This window comes from Bos taurus, chromosome Y (genome assembly GCF_002263795.3).
Source record: "Bos taurus isolate L1 Dominette 01449 registration number 42190680 breed Hereford chromosome Y, ARS-UCD2.0, whole genome shotgun sequence".
NCBI classification, from domain to species: Eukaryota; Metazoa; Chordata; class Mammalia; order Artiodactyla; family Bovidae; genus Bos; species Bos taurus.
This window is the reverse complement of record NC_082638.1, coordinates 37,972,975-37,992,304: the sequence shown is the minus strand read 5'-3', so window position 1 is coordinate 37,992,304 and position 19,330 is coordinate 37,972,975.

Here is a 19,330-nt window from a genome sequence, read left to right as displayed (position 1 = left end):
CTGTTTAACACTACCCATGCACATGGAGTCCCCAAACAGATGATGCCCTGCAAAACCTTCCCTTTGTGGGCCCACAGCTCATGCCTCCCTTGGGCGGAAAGCAGCTTTTCTATCTCAAAGGCACCAAGACGGCTTGAACCACCAAGGCCACAGTGATTTGCTAGATGTCAAGACTCTCTTCCAGTTGCTCTCATTAGGCCCAGGTAGGACTCCCTACAGTCACACATCTCTGCTTGCCTACACAGCCCACATGCCAAGGAAGCCAGCCTCCATTTGGGCCCAGGAGCATCCAAGACGGTCACCTGGAACGCAGCTTCCCTCTGAGCATCACCTGGTTTCAGGTCCCCTATGACAAAATCGGAGATTTTGCTTCAGCGAGACTGCTCGAATTCTCTCAGATGCAGACGCACACTTTTGCCCCTCAGGCCCCCAAAGCCAGTGGCAAGACCCCAGAGGAAAGAAGAACTTCACGTCAGGACTTTCAGCACCCACCATGGCGTATCTTTGGCAGGACTGCTATTGCCTAGACCCTGGACCCTGAAAACCAGCAGGCCCCAAACTGCCCCCAGGGGCTTCCCTGTCTCCCACTCTCCTGAGGTCCTTTGGGACATGCAATTACTCCTTGCTCACTCCATTCCCTCCCTCACAGGCTCATCCGGGCACAGGGTCAAACACGTACAACCACCTGTGCTTTCCTCGCCTTTCTGCACTGCCAGGGAGGCAGGCTGGAAGTGCCTGGAGGCATGCCACACTCAAATCCTGTCTCTCCTAGGATGCCTGTGGTTTTGCATCCTAGGAGAGATGCATCCCAAATGCATCCCCATTTGGGAAAGGATAGTGTCCCAGCTACGATAAGGCTGTCCCTCAGGGCCTATCTCCTGACCGCCTCACCACATGTGTTTCTGTCAGTTATCTCTGATGGAAGAATCATCCTCCCCGAGGTAGTACTTCAGGGGATTGTCCCACATGTCATTGCTGATGAGCTGCTGGCAACACGAGCAAGGTCAACCCAGGGCTGACCAGGCCCTGAACCCTCCCATGAGCAGCCAAGAACTCCAACATTAATCATCACCTGTGTGCAGGCCCAAAGCAACCCCACATCAGCAATCGTGTTCAATTCTGGGCCATTGTGGCCTGACAGCCAGTTGAGAAAATTAAGGCTCCTGGTGTCCAGACTGTGGCTGGGGGATGCCCATTCAAAGTCCCAGAACCAGTGGACTGGAGTGGAATGACATGCCCTGTTCCCTGCGGAAAGACAGGGGAGACTGGGGTGGACTCCACAGGTGGATCATCTACATGCTTGCACACCCACACTCATCACCCTGGGAGCCACGTGTTACCAGTGATGTCAAGGTAATACTCCTTAATGATCATGGTGTTCAAGAAGTAGGGGTTGTCCTGAAAGGAAAAGATCAGCTTGCAGTGGGACTGCAGATGGCTCCGCACCTGCACCTGCCAGGATAGGGAGGAGGGAAAAGGTGCAAACTTCTAGGGGCCTCAGCTTGCCTCCCAGGCAGGCATTAACAGCGTCCATGACTCCTCTCCAAAGTCTCACAGTGCAGGAACATGGCTAACAGGATCTTCCCACTCCCTGCCAGGTCCCATACCCATCCTTCCTCAGTCTTCCTCACTGATCTTCAAGTCGATCATGTAGTCGAGAAAGTCTTGATCTTGGTCGCTGATCATGACGGAAACTTGAGGGTGGCTCATAATCTGCTTTAGGTCAAGGAGCCATTCAGGGAGCTACATGCCAGGCCAAGAAGAGCCAGGAGCATCAGTCCTAGTCTGGGGTGGAACAAGGATATTGGAAAAGGCATCTGCAAGGAGCTGGGCACTGCCTGTTACCTGGCCACCCCTGATGTCATCAGGCTTTGCCATACCATCAGACACGCTCATGGCTCTGGGCCCCTTGTGGTGGTGTGCGTCTGAGGTGGTCTGCATTCTCCGAGCAGGGACTGGTTTCTGACAGCTACTGTTCTCCTCCAGACCTGTGTATGCTTGGTAGTGGCATGTCACTGCTTACATGGTCAGATTTGCAGTCCTGTGACAATCCGTGTTTGAAAGCAAAGGGGTTGTGTGTGTGTGTGTGTGTGTGTGTACGTGTGTGTGTGTTGTGTGTGTATGTGAATGACTCACATGTCTCAGCTATATGCCAGGATCACCCGCATTTACAGCAATAGCTGTGCAGATGCTGCTCTTGTGTACCATCTCTGGTCATTCCTGACTTGGAGGCCTCAGGTGCTGCTCCTCCTCAGATGCAGGCCTGAAGGAGACACTCAAAGGCATGGCTGCAACACGTACATCTGTAGCCCTGCCCAGACCCTACTCTGCTGGGCCTTTGGAGCTTGCCAATTGCCCAGGACCACATTTTCTTCAGGGGCCTCCAGCGCCCTTCCTGTGCCCTCACCCCCTCCCCCTCCTCCTGCTCCTGCCCCTTCTCCTCCTCCTCATGAGCAGTGGACCCAAAGGAGCAGCGGAAAGGATACAGTTTTGGCCCAGAAGCCAGGGATGCCCTGGATGATGGCACTCCCCCAAGCCAAGTGATGCTTCCTCCTCTGATGGTAGGCCCTGTGGTTTTGCTCACACTCAGAGCTCAGTTCCACCTGCAGGGCGGCCAGTGCCTTCAGGACATCTAGCGCCTGGTGCTCACTCGGACCTCCCGGCCTGTCCTGGCCCTGCTCCTCCACCGTCTTCTCCTCCAGCTCCTGGGAGGACCACTGTTTCTGCTCCTCATCTGCCACAACCTCCACCTCTTCCATGATGTCTTCTGCAAGCAGCCGGAACTCCCGCCGGATCCCTGCCACGTCTCCGTCCACCAGGGTCTGGCTGTCTTGCACTGCCTCCACCCTAAAGAGGATGGCCTCTTCACTTGGCGTGACAACTGGTGGTTGCAAGGTTCCAGCTGCGCACAGCATCAGGATGGCAGGTCGCGGGATGAGGGGTGGGGGCTTCTCCCTGAGTACTGGGGCTCACAGCTAAGGGTCCCAGGACGCTCCCACCTTCCTTTGATCACCTCTCACGCTCCTCTTGGCCCAAGCTGGGGCAGATGTGAAGGGACACGATATAACAGCACAGAGAATGGTGCATAATGGTGGCCCAGGCTGCAGTGAACCTGTGGGACCCACTAGCTCTTTGGGGGCGGGGAGTGAGGGGGATGGTCGGGAGGTGGGGAGTGGTGTGTTGGGGGTGGCGTGAGGCCAAGGAAAGGGGTGCCGGACAGCCCAGGCCAGGGTGAACGGGCCCTGGGACATCAGCGGAAAACAGGCAGGAGCCTAGGCTGTGAGCCAAGCACAGGCTCCTTGCCCAAATCTAGACCAAGGGCGGAGAGGGTAGTGGGCGGCACCCTTATGGACATGCCCCTAGACCGGAGGGCATCTTCTGCGGTTCCTGTGCTCCAGTGCCCCCACATGGCCAGATTCTGCACCAGGATTGTAGAGGGTTTTGCATGTGGCTGGGGTAGCCCCAGGTGCTGTCATTGACCTGGCCCTGGAAATTCCAACCACGGGTTCCTGCTCCACAATCCAAACAATACCCTCCTGTGTCCCCTGGGACAGGCAATAGCTGGGAGCTCTCCCTGACTATCCAAAGGATATGCAGGGGTGCCAAGTGGCTGGATACTTTTCTTCATGGGACAGAGAGCCTGTTGCTGTCCTGATACTAGGGGAGTAGGGAAAAACCGCAACATTTGCTACCATTGATCTCCACTGTTCAGGGAGGCCAGAGGTTTAGGGTGCAGAGCTCGCTCTTTGTCTCTCTATCTTTGCTTCCGGCATAGCACTGTTCTGGACAATCCTTCTGTGTGTGTACCAGGCACTGATGTCTGTGTGTCTCTGTCTCTCTAAGTAGTGCTGTTGCCGTCTGCCACTCTCTGGACAGCAGCTCTCAGAAAAGACGCTTATCCTTTGCAAGCCCTTCGCGTCCTGACTGAGTTGCAGCAATGGGAGATTAGACGGTTTTAGTCCACACGTTCGGAGAGTGCTTTCTCAACCTTGAGAGCCAACAGTGGGCGGTCACTGCTGAACTGCAGAATTGGACGTGCGACCCTCCCTCCCTCGCTGGACAGATGTGAACACTGCACAGGCCTGAGGTGGCTTGGCCACACTTTGCACAGAGGGAGAAATGGGGCCCGCTCTGCTGGCATGAGGGAACTCCCTGAACCTTGTTCGAATGCCTGCCAGGGAGACTCTAAAGACAGTTCCCCTTAAGTTCCATGACTCACCGGTGTCGGAGACATGCACGTCTGCCATTTACCCTATTGAGGCCCTTTCAAAGTGGTACTGTTCTCCATGTGAGAACACATCCCAACCTGCCCTATCACACAAGCCTGTGGGGCCTGAAGCAGCAAGAGGACCAAGCTAAGCCAGCCATCCTATAGTCCTGATATATGATATATGCATTCTACAAAGAGCTTGAATATGGGCAGGACCCACCTGATTCAGTGCAAGGACTGAGATGTGGGCTCAAGAGTGTTTGTTGGGGGCTTGAACAAAGGTAGGACCCAGCCTGGTTCATTGGAGCGACTGAGATGTGGCCTCAGGAGTGTCTGTTGGGATGAACAAGGGGTGGATCCAGCCGCGATCAGTGCAGGGATCGAGATGTGGGCTCAGGAGTGTTTTTTGAGTGCTTGAACAAGGGCAGGACCTGGCCTGGTTCAGAGAAGGGACCCAGATATGGGCTCAGGAGTGTTTCCCACGGGTTTCAGCAAGTGCTGGACCCAGCCTAGTTCAGTGTAGTGAGGGAGATCAGCCTGAGAGTCAGATGAAGGCCAAGAAGTGTTTGTCAGGGTCTTGAACATGTGTAGGACACAGCCTAGTTCAGTTCAGGGGCGAGAAATGGGGTCAGGAGTGTTTGTCTAGGCTTGAATATGGCCAGGATCTCAGCCGCTATCAGTGCAGGAACCAAGATGTGGTCTTAGGAGTGTTTGCCATGGTTGATATGGGCAGGAAACAGCTGGTTTGGTGCAGAGACTGGGATGTTGGCACAACAGTATTTGTCATGGCTTGAACTTTGGCGGGACCCACCCTTGTTCAGGGCAGTGAGTGAGATGCAGGCTCAGTAGTGTTTCCTGGTGGATTGAACAAGGGGAGCACACACCTTAGATCAGGGACAGGGAGCGATTTGTGGGCTCAGGATTGCTTGCTGCGGGCTTAAATAAGACCAGAAACCAGCCTTTGAGTCAGATGCAGGCCCAGAACAGTTGGTTGGGGGCTTGAACATGTGTAGTTTCTGGCCTGGTTCAGTGCAGTTTCTGATGTGTGGGCTCAGGAGTGTTTGTCAGGGGTTTCAAAAAGGGCAGGACCCCGTCTGCTTCAGTGCAGGGACCAGGATGTTGGCTCAGAGGTATTTGCAGGGGACTTCAGAAAGTGCTGAACCCAGCCTAGTTCAGTGCAGGGAACAAGATATTGGCACAGGAGTGTTTGTCAGGGTCTTGAACAAGTGTGTGGATCACAATAAACTGTGGAAAATTCTGAAAGAGATGGGAATACCAGACCACCTGATCTGCCTCTTGAGAAATGTGTATGCAGGTCAGGAAGCAACAGTTAGAACTGCACATGGAACAACAGACTGGTTCCAAATAGGAAAAGGAATATGCGAAGGCTGTATATCGTCACACTGTTTATTTAACTTACATGCAGAGTACATCATGAGAAACGCTGGACTGGAAGAAACACAAGCTGGAATCAAGATTGCCAGGAGAAATATTAATAACCTCAGATATGCAGATGGCACCAGCCTTGTGGCAGAAAGTGAAGAGAAACTGAGAAGACTCTTGATGAAAGTAAAAGTGGAGAGTGAAAAAGTTGGCTTAAAGCTCAACATTCAGAAAACGAAGATCATGGCCTCCAGCCCCATCACTTCATGGGAAATAGATGAAGAAACAGTGGAAACAGAGGCAAACATTATTTTTCTGGGCTCCAAATCACTGCAGATGGTGACTGCAGCCACGATATTAAAAGACGCTTACTCCTTGGAAGGAAAGTTATGACCAACCTAAATAGCATATTCAAAAGCGGAGACATTATATTGCCAACAAAATTTCGTCTAGTCAAGGCTATGGTTTTTCCTGTAGTCATGTATGGATGTGAGAGTTGGACTGTGAAGAAGCCTGAGCGCCAAAGAATTGATGCTTTTGAACTGTGGTGTTGGAGAAGACTCTTGAGAGTCCCTTGGACTGCAAGGAGATCCAACCAGTCCATTCTGAAGGAAATCAGCCCTGGAATTTCTTTGGAAGAATGATGCTAAAGCTGAAATTCCAGTCCTTTGGCCACCTCATGCGAAGAGTTGACTCATTGGAAAAGACTCTGATGCTTGGAGGGATTGGAGCAGGAGGAGAAGGGGACCACAGAGGATGAGATGGCTGGATGGCATCACTGACTGGATGGACGTGAGTCTCAGTGAACTCCGGGTGTTGGTGTTCGACAGGGAGGCCTGGCATACTGAGATTCATGGGTTCGCAAAGAGCCGGACACGACTGAGCGACTGATCTAATCTGAACAAGTGTAGGACTCAGCCCAGTTCAGTGTAGAGAGCGAGATATGGGCTCAGAAGTGTTTGTTAGACCTTCAACGTGGGCAGGACCCACCTGCTTCAGTGCAGGGACCAAAATGTGGTTTCAGGAGCATTTATCAAAGTCTTGAATAAGGGCAGGAACCGGGCGGCTTCAAGGCAGGGCGTGAGATGCGGGTACAGGAGTGTTTCCAGAGGGATTGAAAAAGGGGAGGACACACCTTAGTTCAGGGGCAGGCAGCGAGTTGTCAGCTCAGGATGTTTTTCTTGGGGCTTGAACAAAGTAGAAACCATTCTAGTTCAGTGCAGGGATGGAGATGTTGGCTCAGGAGTGTTTGTCAGGGATTTGCATGAGGGCAGGGACCAGCGAACTTCAGTGCAGTGAGTGAGATATGGGATCGTAGTGTTGCCTGGGGTATTGGTCAAGGGGAGGACACACCTTACTTCAGTGGCAGGGAGAGAGTTGTCAGCTCAGGATTGTTTGCCGGGACTTGAACAAATGCTGGAACTATCCTGGTTCAGTGCAGGAACCAAGATGTTGGCTCAGGAGTGTTTGTCAGAGTCTTGAACAAGTGCAGGACACAGCCTAGTTCAGTGCAGGGACGGTGATGCAGGCTCAAGAGTGTTTGTCAGGGGTTTGAACAAGGGCTTGACCCAGCCTATTTTAGTGCAGGGACTGAGATGTGGGCTTAGGAGTTTTTGCCGGGGGTTTTGACAAGGTCTGGACCCAGCCTGGTTCAGTGCTGTGCGTGAGATGAGGGCTCAGTAGTGTTTCTGGGGGTTTGAACAAGGGGAGGACTCACCTTAGTTCAGGGGCAGGGAGCGAGTTGTTGGCTCAGGATTGTTTGTCAGGGCTTGAACAAAGGCAGAAACCATCCTGATTCAGTGCAGGGATGGAGATGTTGGCTCAGGAGTGTTTGTCGGGGATTTGAACATGGGCAGGACCCAGTGCATGGACTGCGATGCACGCTCAGGAGTGTTTGTTGGGGGTTTGAACAAGGTCAGGACCCAGCCTAGTTCAGTGCTGAAACCGAGATGTGGGTTCAGGAGTATGTGTTGGGGAATCGAACAATGGCAGGACCTAGACTCGTTCAGTCGGAGAAGTCAATGGCACCCCACTCCAGTACTCTTGCCTGGAAAATCCCATGGATGGAGGAGCCTGGTGGGCTACAGTCCACAGGGTCACTAAGAGTTGGACACGACTGACGGACTTCACTTTCATTTTTCACTCTCATGCATTGGAAAATGAAATGGCAACCCACTCTAGTGTTCTTGTCTTGAGAATCCCAGGGATGGGGGAGCCTGGTGGGCTGCCATGTATGGGGTCGCACAGGGTCGGACACAACTGAAGAGACTTAGCAGTGGTAGCAGCAGATTCGTTCAGTGCAGTGACCGAGATGTGGGCTCAGGAGTGTTTGTCAGGGTCTTGAACAAGTGTAGGACCCAGCCTAGTTCATTGTAGTGAGTGATATGTGGGCTCAGGAGTATTTGTTGTGGCTTGAACATGGGCAAGGACTCATCTGCTTCAGTTCAGGGACTGACATGTGGGTTCCAGAGTATTTGTCAGGGTTTTGAACAAGGGTAGGACCCAGGTGGCTTCAGTGCAGGGAGTGAGATGTGGGATCAGGGGTGTTTCCTGGGGGGCAGGGAGTTGAACAAGGGGAGGACACACCTTAGTTCAGGGTCAGGGAGCTAGGTGTCGGCTCAGGATTGTTTGCCGGGGGCTTGAACAAAAGCAGGAACCATCCTGGTTCAGTGCATGGACAGAGATGTTGGCTCTGGAATGTTTGTCGGGGGTTTGAACAAGGGAAGGACCCAGCCTAGTTCAGTGCAGGGACTGAGATGCAGGCTCAGGAGTGTTTGTCAGGGTCTTCAACAAGTGTAGGACCCAGCCTAGTTCATTGTAGTGAGTGATATGTGGGCTCAGGAGTATTTGTTGTGGCTTGAACATGGGCAAGGACTCATCTGCTTCAGTTCAGGGACTGACATGTGGGTTCCAGAGTATTTGTCAGGGTTTTGAACAAGGGTAGGACCCAGGTGGCTTCAGTGCAGGGAGTGAGATGTTGGATCAGGGGTGTTTCCTGGGGGGCAGGGAGTTGAACAAGGGGAGGACACACCTTAGTTCAGGGGCAGGGAGCTAGGTGTCGGCTCAGGATTGTTTGCCTGGGGCTTGAACAAAAGCAGGAACCATCCTGGTTCAGTGCATGGACAGAGATGTTGGCTCTGGAATGTTTGTCGGGGGTTTGAACAAGGGAAGGACCCAGCCTAGTTCAGTGCAGGGACTGAGATGCAGGCTCAGGAGTGTTTGTCAGGGTCTTCAACAAGGGCAGGACCCAGACTGCTTTTGTGCAGGGACCGAGATGTGGGTTCAGGAGTATGTGTTGGGGGATCTAACAAGGGCATGACCTAGACTGGTTCAGGGCCGGGGATGTGATATGGATACAGGAGTGTTTGTTGGGGTCTTAAACAAGGGCAGGACCCAGCCTAGTTTAGTGCAGGGACTGAGATGTGCGCTCAGCAGTATGTGTTGGTGGATCTAACAAGGGCATGACCTAGACTGGTTCAGTGCATGAACCAAGATGTAGGTTCAGGAGTATTTGTCGGGGTCTTGAACAAGGGCAGGACCCTGGCGGGTTCAGGGCAGGGAGTGAGATGTGGGATCAGGAGTGTTTTCTGGGGGATTGAACAAGAGCAAGACAGACCTAATTTCAGGGGCAGGGAGCGAGTTGTGGGCTCACGGTTGTTTGCCGGAGGCTTGAACAAAGGCAGGACTCAGCCTGCTTCAGTGCGGGGACTGAGATGTGGGCTCAGGTGTATGTGTTGGGGGAATCAAACAAGGGCAAGACACAGATTGGATCATGTGCAGGGCATGAGATTTGGGCGCAGCAGTGTTTGCCGGGGTCATGAACAAGTGTAGGACCGAGCCTAGTTCAGTGCAGTGACCAAGAGTTTGGCTCAGGAGCATTTGTCGGGGCTTGAACATGGGAAGGACCAGCCTGCTTCAGGGCAGAGCCCAAGATGTTGGTTCAGAGGTATGTGTCAGGGGACTAACTAGGGCAGAACCTAGACTGGTTCAGTGCAGTGACCGAGATGTGGACTCATGAGTATTTTCCAGGGGTTTGAGCAAGTGCTGGACCCAGCCTAGTTCAGTGCAGTGACAGAGATGTGGGCTCAGGAATGTTTCTCAGGGCTTGAACATGGGAAGGATACAGCCTGCTTTTGTGCAGGGACCAAGATGTGGGCTCAGGATTGCACTGGAAAAAAACATGATTCCATTACTAATGAGTGTAATGCCTATATATAACAATTAGGTGTAACTAGTCCATTGTGCCATTTAGGAGCACCTCAAGATGCAAGGCAAATGCAAGGAAGTAGGAAAGGGGGAATTCACAGTACCACAATTATAATAGGGGACTTTAATACCCCACTCACACCTATGGATACATCAACTGAAAAGAAAATTAGCAAAGAATCATGAGCTGTAAATGTACTTTTGTGTGTTATCCGTCTTTACACTTACTATAGTGCCTCTAGTATGGCAGGAGGAGATACTATATAGTTGTCCATATTTCCTACTGTCAGGAAGTTACCTAGAACAATTGGTAGAGTTGGGAAATTGATAGAAAAGTCCTAATACAAAGATGTACCTTCTAAACTAGTGCTATCTTCCTTTTTCATAAGTGGAGAAGTACTCACCAAGAAAGTGAAATCCCAGATATCAGGTTATATGATCTCATAATGGGAATTTTCCGAAGATAGCAGTCTACATGCATATAAGTAAGTCCTGGCTCAAGCCCAGTTAATTATGCTAAATGTTAGAACATGTCTGATAGAACACATCTCCTTCAAGTCTCACACACCCTTCCTAAATTAATATCTTGAATTTCTGAGCTATGACTCTCTACTTGGTATAGTATCATAGGCTGAGGCTTTAAGGTTGTAAAAGCTCATAGAGGACAGAGACCACATTAATTTATTACATTTGGAAGTATCTCCTCAAGGTCTGCAGCCAGGTCTGGGGCAGCTGCCATCACCCTAAATGTCCAGAAGCTAGATCTGAAATCTGCCCTCCATTCTCCTCTCCAACTTCCTCCATCTTATCACCAACCTGTGGTGTTGTCTGTCCCTTACCCTGGAAAGATACTTTGTTCTTACAGTCTTCATCATCTTCCTTGAGTGCCTACCCATTGCCTATATTTCATACTGTCTGCTGATTGAATGAACACAATTTATGAATGGAAAGCAGAGGCTGAAGACAGGCCTGCACAGAAGCTTCTGAAGTTACCTAGTGGGAATCTGCATTGACATGTGGCTACGTTGAGTGTTATTACTGACTTGAATCCTGTTCACTTGGTCATCTGGGAAATGCACATTTTCAGTCTGAAACTGGCACAAAAGGCTTTTTTTTTTTTCTTATTTCATTTTTGTGTACACCTTCTCTATAGTGTCCTATATCTGGTACTGTTACCTCCAAATATTCCCAGTTGAATGTGCCTTGGGCCTGATATGCACATATTCCGTCTTTTAGGCTTAGCTACGATGGGAGGTTCAGAGGTCTTGTTGACACAATTTCTCAAATTGGTAGAGGACTTACAATCTACAATCTTTATCCATTACCAGGACACGTCCTTTGAAGGGCTGCAGGTGTTAACAATGAACTTGCCTGGACCCGTGCTTTTGTGGCCCTAATGGCCCTTCATAGAACTGAGGACCATTTGATTATCCTTAGGCACTTCAGTTTGGACTGGATTTTATCCTTTTGTTTGTTTTTTAAGCAGATGTATACTTTGCAAGCTAGAGTTGGTCTTGTGGGGTTCTCACAAATCCAGAGGACTGGCAGTAAGACTGGTGGCCATAGATAAGAATTTTTGCCATGGAAAGGGGACCTCATCATACCTGCAAACCCTCTGTGGGAAAGGCCCAGGTGGCTCCAACCATTTACAGGAGACCTTGTGATCCTGTAAGCTCCCCAATGGCTAGTGCAGCCTATTGTCTTGGTTAGGGGAGGTTAACGGAGGCATGATTACCATAATGTGCCTGCTTTGTGTCATCACTAAAGTAATAGGCAGAAATTGTTCTAGATAACATCCCTTTGCAATGACCATTCCTCAGGATTGGTGAGGTCCTATCATCAGGTTTCAGAAGGAAATCAGTGTGAAGGATTAAAGGATCATACTATAAGTTTTTGACAAGGTCATGCTGACTTGCTGATGTGTGTACTTTCTTCTACAACTTTCTGTAAATTATGCCCCTTCCATTATTTCCTAGGGGATATTTACCCATATAATGGAAAGAATGGCCATCCTTGCTGAATCTCTGAAGAAACAGTTAAAAATCTTAGGGGGCATTAGGAATCTGTGAGGATTATCAATTGATGGGTAAGAGAGTTCTTTACCATTTTCATTTCGCTGAGAACCTAAGTAAGTTTGGTGAGTATCATTAAGTCCGACTCTTCCTGATCCCATGGATTGCAGCATGACAGGCTTCCCTGTCAATCACCAACTCATAGAGCCTGCTCAAACCCATAACCACTGATTCCCTGATGCCACCATGCATTTCATCTTCTGTCGTCACCCTCTCCTCCAGCCTTCAATCTTTCTCAGCATCAGGTTCTTTCCCAATGAGTCAGCCTTTCATTTCAGGTGGCCAAAATATCCAGGATCCAGTTCCAGCATCAGCCCTTCCAATCAATATTCTGAACTGATTTCCTTTAGAATTGACTCCTTTCATTTCCTTGCAGTCCAAGGGACTCTCAAGTGTTTTCTCTAACACCACATATCAATAGCATCGATTCCTTGGAGGTCAAGATTCTTTAGGTCCAATTCTCATCTCTTTACATAGCTTTGACTAGACTGACCTTTGTCTGCTTTATAATGTGCTGTCCAGCCTGGTTGTAACTTTTCTTCTAAGGAGAAAGCATATTTTAATTTCCTGAACAGAGTCACCATCTTCAGTGATTTTGGAACCTGCTCCCCCCAAATAGTTTCTCACTGTTTCCATTGGTTTCCCATCTTTATGTCACGAAGTGATGGGACCAGATGCCATGAATCTCATTTTGAATGTTGAGTTTTAAGTCACCTTAATCACTCTCCTCTTTTACTTTCCTCAAGAGACTCCGTAGTTCTTTCCATGTTCTGCCACATGAATCGTGTCATCTGCATATCTGATGTTATTGATATTTCTCCCAGCAAAGTTGATTCCAAACCCTGTTGCATTCAGTCTGGCATTTTGTGTGATGAACTCTTCATGTAAGTTCAATAAAGAGGTTGACAGTACAGCCTTGAAATATTCCTTTCCCAACTCAGAACCTGTCTGTTGTTCCATTTCCTTTTCTGACTGTTGCTTCTTGAGCTGCATACAGATTTATCAGGAGGCATATAACATACTCTAGTAGTCCCATGTTTAGAAGAATTTAAAATGTTTTGTTGTGATCTACACAAACAAGTCTTTGGCATAGTCAAAAAGGAGTAGATGTTTTTTTGGTGCTCTCTGGCTTTTTTTTTTTCTTTTTTTTTTTTTTGTATCAAATATTTTATTTTATTTATTTTTTTATTTATTTTTAAAAGAAAATCCATCCTGAACCCTCCTCCCTCCTCACTCCCGATACCATCCCTCTGGGTCATCCCAGTGCACCAGTCCCAAGCATCCAGCATCGCGCATTGAACCTGGACTGGCATCTCATTTCATATATGACATTTCACATGTTTCAATGCCATTCTCCCAAATCTTGCCACCCTCTCCCTCTCCCACGGAGTCCATAAGCCTTTTCTATACATCAGTGTCTCTTTTGCTGTCTCGTATACAGGGTTATCGTAACCATCTTTCTAAATTCCGTATATATGCATTAGTATACTGTATTGGTGTTTGTCCTTCTGGCTTACTTCACTCTGTATATTAGGCTCCAGTTTCATCCACCTCTTTAGAACTGATTCAAATGTATTCTTTTTAATGGCTGAGTAATACTCCATTGTGTATATTTACCACAGCTTTCTTATCCATTCATCTGCTGATGGACATCTAGGTTGTTTCCATGTCCTGGCTATTATAAACAGTGCTGCGATGAACATTGGGGTACACGTGTCTCTTTCCCTTCTGGTTTCCTCCGTGTGTATGCCCAGCAGTGGGATTGCTGGATCATAAGACAGTTCTATTTCCAGTTGTTTAAGGAATCTCCACACTGTTCTCCATAGTGGCTGTACTAGTTTGCATTCCCACCAACAGTGTAAGAGGGTTCCCTTTTCTCCACACCCTCTCCAGCATTTATTATTTGTAGACTTTTGGATCGCAGCCATTCTGACTGGTGTGAAATGGTATCTCATAGTGGTTTTGATTTGCATTTCTCTGATAATGAGTGATGTTGAGCATCTTTTCATGTGTTTGTTAGCCATCTGTATGTCTTCTTTGGAGAAATGTCTATTTAGTTCTTTGGCCCATTTTTTGATTGGGTCATTTATTTTTCTGGAGTTGAGCTGGAGGAGTTGCTTGTATATTTTTGAGATTAGTTGTTTGTCGGTTGCTTCATTTGCTATTATTTTCTCCCATTCTGAAGGCTGTCTTTTTACCTTGCTAATAGTTTCCTTTGATGTGCAGAAGCTTTTAAGTTTAATTAGGTCCCATTTGTTTATTTTTGCTTTGATTTCCAATATTCTGGGAGGTGGGTCATAGAGGATCCTGCTGTGATGTATGTCAGAGAGTGTTTTGCCTATGTTCTCCTCTAGGAGTTTTATAGTTTCTGGTCTTACGTTGAGATCTTGAATCCATTTTGAGTTTATTTTTGTATATGGTGTTAGAAAGTGTTCTAGTTTCATTCTTTTACAAGTGGTTGACCAGATTTCCCAGCACCACTTGTTAAAGAGATTGTCTTTAATCCATTGTATATTCTTGCCTCCTTTGTCAAAGATAAGGTGTCCATATGTGCGTGGATTTATCTCTGGGCTTTCTATTTTGTTCCATTGATCTATATTTCTGTCTTTGTGCCAGTACCATACTGTCTTGATGATTGTGGCTTTGTAGTAGAGCCTGAAGTCAGGTAGGTTGATTCCTCCAGTTCCATTCTTCTTTCTCAAGATCGCTTTGCCTATTTGAGTTTTTTTGTATTTCCATATAAATTGTGAAATTATTTGTTCTAGCTCTGTGAAGAATACTGTTGGCAGCTTGATAGGGATTGCATTGAATCTATAAATTGCTTTGGGTAGTATACTCATTTTCACTATATTGATTCTTCCAATCCATGAACATGGTATATTTCTCCATCTATTAGTGTCCTCTTTGATTTCTTTCACCAGTGTTTTATAGTTTTGTATATATAGGTCTTTAGTTTCTTTAGGTAGATATATTCCTAAGTATTTTATTCTTTCCGTTGCAATGGTGAATGGAATTGTTACCTTAATTTCTCTTTCTGTTTTCTCATTATTAGTGTATAGGAATGCAAGGGATTTCTGTGTGTTGATTTTATATCCTGCAACTTTACTATAATCATTGATTAGTTCCAGTAATTTTCTGGTGGAGTCTTTAGGGTTTTCTATGTAGAGGATCATGTCATCTGCAAATAGTGAGAGTTTTACTTCTTCTTTTCCAATTTGGATTCCTTTTATGTCTTTTTCTGCTCTGATTGCTGTGGCCAAAACTTCCAAAACTATGTTGAATAGTAATGGTGAAAGAGGGCACCCTTGTCTTGTTCCTGACTTTAGAGGAAATGCTTTCAATTTTTCACCATTGAGGATAATGTTCGCTGTGGGTTTGTCATATATAGCTTTTATTATGTTGAGGTATGTTCCTTCTATTCCTGCTTTCTGGAGAGTTTTTATCATAAATGGGTGTTGAATTTTGTCAAAGGCTTTCTCTGCATCTTTTGAGATAATCATATGGTTTTTGTTTTTCAATTTGTTAATGTGGTGTATTACATTGATTGATTTGCGGATATTGAAGAATCCTTGCATCCCTGGGATAAAGCCCACTTGGTCATGGTGTATGATCTTTTTAATATGTTGTTGAATTCTGATTGCTAGAATTTTGTTAAGGATTTTTGCATCTATGTTCATCAGTGATATTGGCCTGTAGTTTTCTTTTTTTTTGTGGGATCTTTGTCAGGTTTTGGTATTAGGGTGATGGTAGCCTCATAGAATGAGTTTGGAATGAGCAGCTCAAGTGATGAGGTGTCTGGTGAGCGCCAATGCTGCGACTTATCGCCTCCCCGCCACTCGGTTATCTGGGTATAAAACCGGCGCACCTTCTCAGGCAGATGTTAACCGTCCAGACCCCCAAGAAGTTTTAGTTAGCAAAGAAGCCTGCTTACAGTTTTATAGATAATGTCTCTCTGGGGCTGCGATTGCCCCCTTCCGGCTCTGGCTGCCTGTCACCAGAGGGGGAAGGTCTGCAGCCGGCTATCTCTGATCAATTCTTTGTTCCGTGCGCGGGCCTGGCGGTGTCTTAGGTTGGGGCTGGCTTTTCACGTTGTAGATATCCCACAGTCTGGTTTGCTCGCCCAAATTATTTTGCTCAGATAGTGCTCAGGGTATTCAGGCCAGATTCTTACTCTAAGCGATGCAGCCCGTGCTGCACCTCCCTGTCCAGCCCCGCTTGTTAATGGCGCGTGCAGGCGTCTACCGTGCTTCTCCGCTGGGGGAGTTACCGTAGGACTCGCAATCTTCGAGTTTTAATTGTTTATTTATTTTTTCTTCCTGTTATGTTGCCCTCTGTGCTTCCAAAGCTCGGCACAGATTCGGCAGTGAGAAGGTTTCCTGGTGTTTGGAAACTTCTCTCTTTTTAAGACTCCCTTCCCGGGACGGAACTCCGTCCCTCCCTCTTTTGTCTCTTTTTTTGTCTTTTATATTTTTTCCTACCTCCTTTCGAAGAGTTGGATTGCTTTTCTGGGTGCCTGATGTCCTCTGCCGGCATTAAGAAATTGTTTTGTGGAATTTACTCGACGTTTAAATGCTCTTTTAATGAATTTGTGGGGGAGAAAGTGTTCTCCCCGTCCTACTCCTCCGCCATATTGGCTCCTCCTCCTCTGGCTTTTTTGATAACCCAATGGGTGTTGGTAATTTGATCTCAGGTTCTTCTGACCTTTCTAAATCCAGCTTGAACATCTGGAAGCTCATGGTTCACATTCTATTGAAGCCTGGCTTTGGGAATTTTGAGCAGTACTTTGCGAATGTGTGAGATGAGTGAAGTTAAGTAGTAGTTTGCACACTCGATGGATTGCCTTTTATTGCGGTTGGAATGAAAACTGAACTTTTCCAGTGGTCTGGCCACAGCTGTGTCTTCCAAATCTGCTGGCATATAGAGGGCAGCACACTCACAACATCATCTTTTAGAATTTGAAAGAGCTCAACTGAATTCCACCACCTCCACGAGCTTTGTTTGTAGTTATGCTTCTAAAGTCCGACTTGACTTTGCATTCCAGGACGTCTGGCTCTAGGTGAGTGATCACACCATTGTGCTTAACTGGATCATGCAGATCTTTTGTGCATATTTCATCTGTGTATTCTTCCCTCCTCTTCTTAATAGCTTCTGCTTCTGTTACATCCGTACCATTTCTGTCCTTTATTGTGCCCCTCTTTGCATGAAATTTGCCCTTGGTATCTCTGATTTTCTCGAAGAGATCTGTAGGATTTCCCATTCTATTTATTTCCTCTATGAACTGGTATTGATAACTGAGGAAGGTTTAATCTCTCCTTGCTATTCTTTGGGACTCTGCATTCAAATGGGTATTGTTTTCATTTTCTCGTTTTTGTTTAGCGTCTTTGGTCTTTTCAGATCTTTGTAAGGCCTTATCACTTTGTTATTTTGCATTTCTTTTATATGGGAATGGTCTTTATCCCTGATTACTGTACAATGTCACACCTCCACCCATAGGTCTTCAGGCACTCTGTCTATCAGATAGAATCCCCTGAATCTATTTATCACTTCCACTGTATAATCATAAGCGTTTTGATTTTGCACCTGTAAAATATGCTAATCCCCTATTTCATGCAGAGAAATCGTCACCCAGACTTTTTTCAAAGAAATACAGAGAACTCTTTCTGTTATTCAGGAAATACATGAAATATAGCTGTACCTATTTGATGTTTTAGCTCAGATATCAATTTCTGATTCATTGAAAATTCCCTATTTCATGTGTACAGCTCAGTTCAGTTTAGTTCAGTCACTCAGTCATGTCTGACTCTTTGCGACCCCATGAATTGCAGTATGCCAGGCTTCCCTATCCATCACCATCTCCCGGAGTTCATTCTAACTCACTTCCATCGAGTCAGTGATGCCGTCCAACCGTCTCATACTCTGTCATCCCCTTTTCCTTCTGTCCCCAATCTCTCCCATCATCAGAGTCTTTTCCAATGAGTCAACTCTTCCCATGAGGTGGCCAAAGTACTAGAGTTTCAGCTGTAGCATCAGTCCTTCCAAAGAAATCCCAGGGCTGATCTCCTTCCAAATGCACTGGTTGGATCCCCTTGCAGTCCAAGGGACTCTCAAGAGTCTTCTCCAACACCACAGATCAAAAGCATCAATTCTTCAGTGCTCAGCAATCTTCACAGTCCAACTGTCACATCCATATATGAAGACTGGAAAAACCATAGCCTTGACTAGACGAACCTTGCTTGGCAAAGTAATGTCTCTGCTTTTGAATATGCTATCTAGCTTGGTCATAACTTTTCTTCCAAGGAGTAAACGTCTTTTAATTTCATGGCTGCAGTCATCATCTGCAGTGATTTTGCAGCCCCCAAAAATAAAGTCTGACACTGTTTCCACTGTTTCACCATCTATTTCCCATGAAGTGATGGAACCAGATGCGATGATCTTCGTTGTCTTAATGTTGAGCTTTAAGCCAACTTTTTCACTCTCCTCTTTCACTTTCTTCTAGAGGCTTTTTAGTTCCTCTTCTCTGCCATAAGGGTGGTGTCATCTGTATATCTGAGGTTATTGATATTTCTCCCAGAAATCTTGATTCCAGCTTGCACTTCTTCCAGCCCACTGTTTCACATGATGCACTCTGCATGTAATTTAAATAAGCAGGGTGACAATATATAGGCTTGCGATCCTCCTTTTCCTAATTGGAACCAGTCTGTTGTTCCATGTCCAGTTCTAACTGTTTTTTCCTAACCTGCATATAGGTTTCATGTGTACAAATCTAGAAAAAGTTTCATATGTGAATAGTCGAGATTTCATATTTCATATGAGAACATTTCTCCCCAGATTGTTAAATGTGAAATACACAGAATTCCAAGTCTCATATCAGAAGACCTTCATTCAAGCTTTCCTGATGGAAATATACAGAATTTCAGAGCTCAAGCATGAAAATCTGTGGGAAAATTCTACATTTCTTGTAGGAGAATGAATGCACTTTTTTCAAATGTGAAGTAGACAGTATTCAATATTTCATGAAGGAAAGACAGCACAAAGATTTTCAAATGAGAAATATGAAAAAATTCCATATCTCATGTGAGAAATCCTGTGACCATATTTTGATATGTGAAATAGACATTTTCATATTTCCTGTCAAAGAATCTGCATCCTGATTTTCATATCTCTAATGTGAAAAATTCCACATTTTAATAAGAAAATATTGTATGTATACTTTCATGTGAGATGTACAGAGAATTCCACATTTCAAGTTGGAAAAATTGTCCCCAGATTTGTATATGTGACTAATAGAGAATTTTATATTTCACATTCTGGAAGATACATCTAGATTTTCAAATGTGAAACTGAGAATTTCATCTTTTATGAAGGACTATGTCATTTCAGATGTCTGTACTTGAAACAGATAATACCTTCATCAAGAGGCGCCTTAATTCCTATTATTCTTCTGTCATTTGGGTGTTGT